Here is a 3,703-nt window from a genome sequence, read left to right as displayed (position 1 = left end):
CGCTATGTTGTTATTTTCACCGTGATGGCCGGACTCGTTGTCAACATGTATGGGTGTTGATTGAGAGTTCGACATTTTGAGTTTCAACCTAAAATTAAAGACACTTCAAAGAACAAGTGTAAAGTAGTGTGTGTTATAGAGATTTGTATCAAATAACCAATATTATCCTTAGTCCCGCGGTGGGCGCCAAACTGTTTACCATCAAAATCGAATAACAATTGAATTTGTAAGTGGTTTTAAGGATACATGGACTAACTTCACATAAAATGATAAATTAGATTGCAATTGAAATAAATAATGATAAAGTAAATATAAACCACACGAATTGAACGATCTTAGCCTTGGAAAGTTAATCACCCTCGAATCAGGTACGCTCCGATCGATGCTAGGATGAAGAAGAACAAGAGCTTTTAAAATAATAATGATATATAGCTTCAGAATGCGTGTTACAATATACTCAATGAATTATCAGATCCCATTTATATAATAGAGGAGTCCTACTTTAGGTACAATTCTATAAAAGGTAAAAAATCTCTTGATTTGATGATTGTCGGTACCTTATTGATACGTGCCGAGATTCTCGCCGTAATATCCGACCTGTCACGGATATTTCGGTCTTCTGTTGGTTATGCTAACAACGTTTCTTCGAGCTCGATCGGGGCTAAGTTCGACTCCGGGATTGCAGACTCAATGTTCTCGAAGGCAAGCGTTATGACCTCAGGTTCTAGCTCGGTGGGACTCGAGGTCGATCTTCAGTCTTTGGTTGTCATGTTCCTAACCTGTCATGTCGTAGGTGAGTTCGATTTCGACCGCACACAATTTTCATATTATAGAAAGAGTACTTTCTTTTTCAAGCAAAAAAAGGCATTTTCTTTTTAGTAATGGAGCACAAATTTTAACGTTATTTTTGCGTAAAAAAGTAAAGCAACACATTAGTTTCTTTGGGTTTGTGTGAATTTTTAGAAAAATAATTAAATTCTTGAAGAAAGTAAATTTCTGAAAACGTTAGGTATTTGGGGGAGGAGGTGAGCAAGGAAACATGGGGACTTGGGGGAATGGGGAGGGGGGAGTAGCATAAAAAACTATTTTCCTGGAAAAATATTTTCTACTCTAACTAAACACTAGAAAATATTTTTCGAATTTTTTTTTTCACTCACCAACAAAACAAGGGAAAAAAGTGATAAAATCACTCATTTTCCATGAAAATATTTTCGAGATGGATCGTACCAAACACACCCATAATCTGGGTAAATCATGATCATTTGTTTATTACAAGTTGCTTGAAGTCCTTTGCGTAGCCGCACATATTTGTTGTAACTTGTAAATACCTTAGGTTTAGCTTATGTCTTTAAATATGTTTTTATGGCGTTGTTGTATCTAGTTGTCTACTCTATCGAAATCAGAAAATGGCTTCACTTACTGCCATGACCATCCAAACCGAAGGCAATGAACGTGATAAACGCGCGCATTTATTTCTCTTGAGATTTGCGGGGATCGAATTTACACACTTACAACCCGACCCAATGCAAATTGCGGTGCACATAGTCCACTAAATAATAAGGAGGCGTTTGGTTTGTTGAAATAGGGATTATACTCCCAAGACAAATTGTAAGATTCTATATTTGGTACTCCTACAATTTTTGATTTGGGAATTAGTAACTTCGAGATTAAAACAATAAAATGATACATTTATCCTTTTCCAATCTTTTCTCAATATACTTCATCCGTCTCAAATTATGTTTCGTAATTCTAAAATAGTTATTTCGAATTATTTGTAATTTTAGAATCTCAAGACAAAATTAATTAATATTTTTTTATTTTTACTCTTGATAACAATTGTTCTTGAAAATAAAAATAACACATAAATAGAGTAAATATTCAATAGATAGATTATATCTTAAGACATAAATAAGGATAAAATAGTCCAATAACCCTTCTAATTAATATTTTCTTAAGGTGCGTGAAAGAGAAACATGACATATAATTTGAGACGGAGAGAGTATTTTTATTGATTTTATACATATTTTATATTATATTATATTAGTATATCTTGTTTTTAATCTAAAACTAAATATCTATTAATAAAAATATATCTACTAAATTATTTCAAAATTATTTAAATATCTATACTATATTAAAAGCACGAAAACCCTTAGAGAAATGTTGTTCGTCTTTTTTACTCTTTAAATATAAACTTCACATTAGATTAAATTATAATTTAAATTGTCCTCCTAATAATTAGGACGTTAAAATCAACTAATTTTTTCCTTTTATGGATATATAAGTCCTATCTTCATTCGATTTTATAATCAAAAGACTTTATTTGAATACTAAATAGGGAAGGATTCAAATATCAATGTAAATTAGAAAAAAACCACTTTCAAATCCATATTTGACTACTAAGGAACGATTTGCAATCAGGTTTCAATTAGGAAGCCATTTTTTATTTATTTGTAAAAAATTAGAAAGTCATTATTGAATAGGTAGAGCGTCCTATTATCAATCTATTAAAATTTTATTAATTTGTCTATGCTATATTAAAATTACAAAACAACTTAGCGAAACGTCGTTTTCCTTTTTGCCCTTTAAAAAAGAGTTCACACTGAAAAAAATTATCATTTAAATATTACTCCTAATATTATGGACTTTAAATTAATTAAAATATTATTTATTAAAACTTCCCATATTTGAATTATAATGCAGGAAGTACTAATATTTAGACATTAAAATCAACTGAATTTTTTCTTTGTATAAATCAAAGTCCTAATATTTAGCATCAACTATAAGAATTAATTTGATGTTGAAATACCTTTTAGATATTCAAATTACAATGGTATTCAAATCTACAAGTGGTTAAAGGAAAGAATTGAACAACTACTACTTTTTTTTTTATTTAACGAAAATAAGTACTAACATTGATTCTTCTAAAAGTGAAGCTACATGAAGAATCTGCAATTTAGTTATTATCCTATTATTTAAAACTTTGAATCGATTAAAATTGTATTTATTAATCCTTTTTCAATTTTAAAAGACATAATAAATCTACTTAAATGTTACCTTGTGTAAACCCTTTTTTTTGTTTGAACTAGGTAACATAACTATAACAACTTACATGTTAATGTTTACTAATATCTAAAACTTTGAAATCAATTAAAATTTTATTTATTAAAATTTTTTTGAATTGAATATGAAATCTTAATTCTGGACTTTTAAAATAAGTTATTTTAATTATCTAAACAAAACGATCAAGAGACTTATATAATTGAGATATAATTTACATCTCCTTCAAGTAAGTGAAATTACAATGGTATAAAATTAGTAGATCAAGTTGTTCCAACATTTTTCTACCAAATAAAGATTTAAGCATTTTCTCAGTCTAATATGAGTTTGAGGATTCTTGAAAATAAACTTTCCTCTTTTGTTTATTTAATGAATTTTCGGAGTTGATTTTTTTTTTCTATCTTGAAAAGGTATTTTCTCTTTTATTTACATTACATTTTAAGAATTTATATAATTTGATCTTTTTTTAAGAAAAAGTATTTATTTATTTTATTTTCTCGCCTACCTAAATAAATAAACATTCATTGTTTTCAAGAATTTATACTTTCTTTTTAATTTTTATTGTATAACTCAAATATATTATTTAATAATATTTTTATATTTAAAAAAAATTATATTATAATCCCATAATTATAACTTTCTT

Source organism: Nicotiana tomentosiformis, chromosome 7, assembly GCF_000390325.3.
Source record: "Nicotiana tomentosiformis chromosome 7, ASM39032v3, whole genome shotgun sequence".
NCBI lineage: Eukaryota > Viridiplantae > Streptophyta > Magnoliopsida > Solanales > Solanaceae > Nicotiana > Nicotiana tomentosiformis.
The sequence above is the reverse complement of the archived record's forward strand: the minus strand, read 5'-3'. Positions refer to the sequence as shown.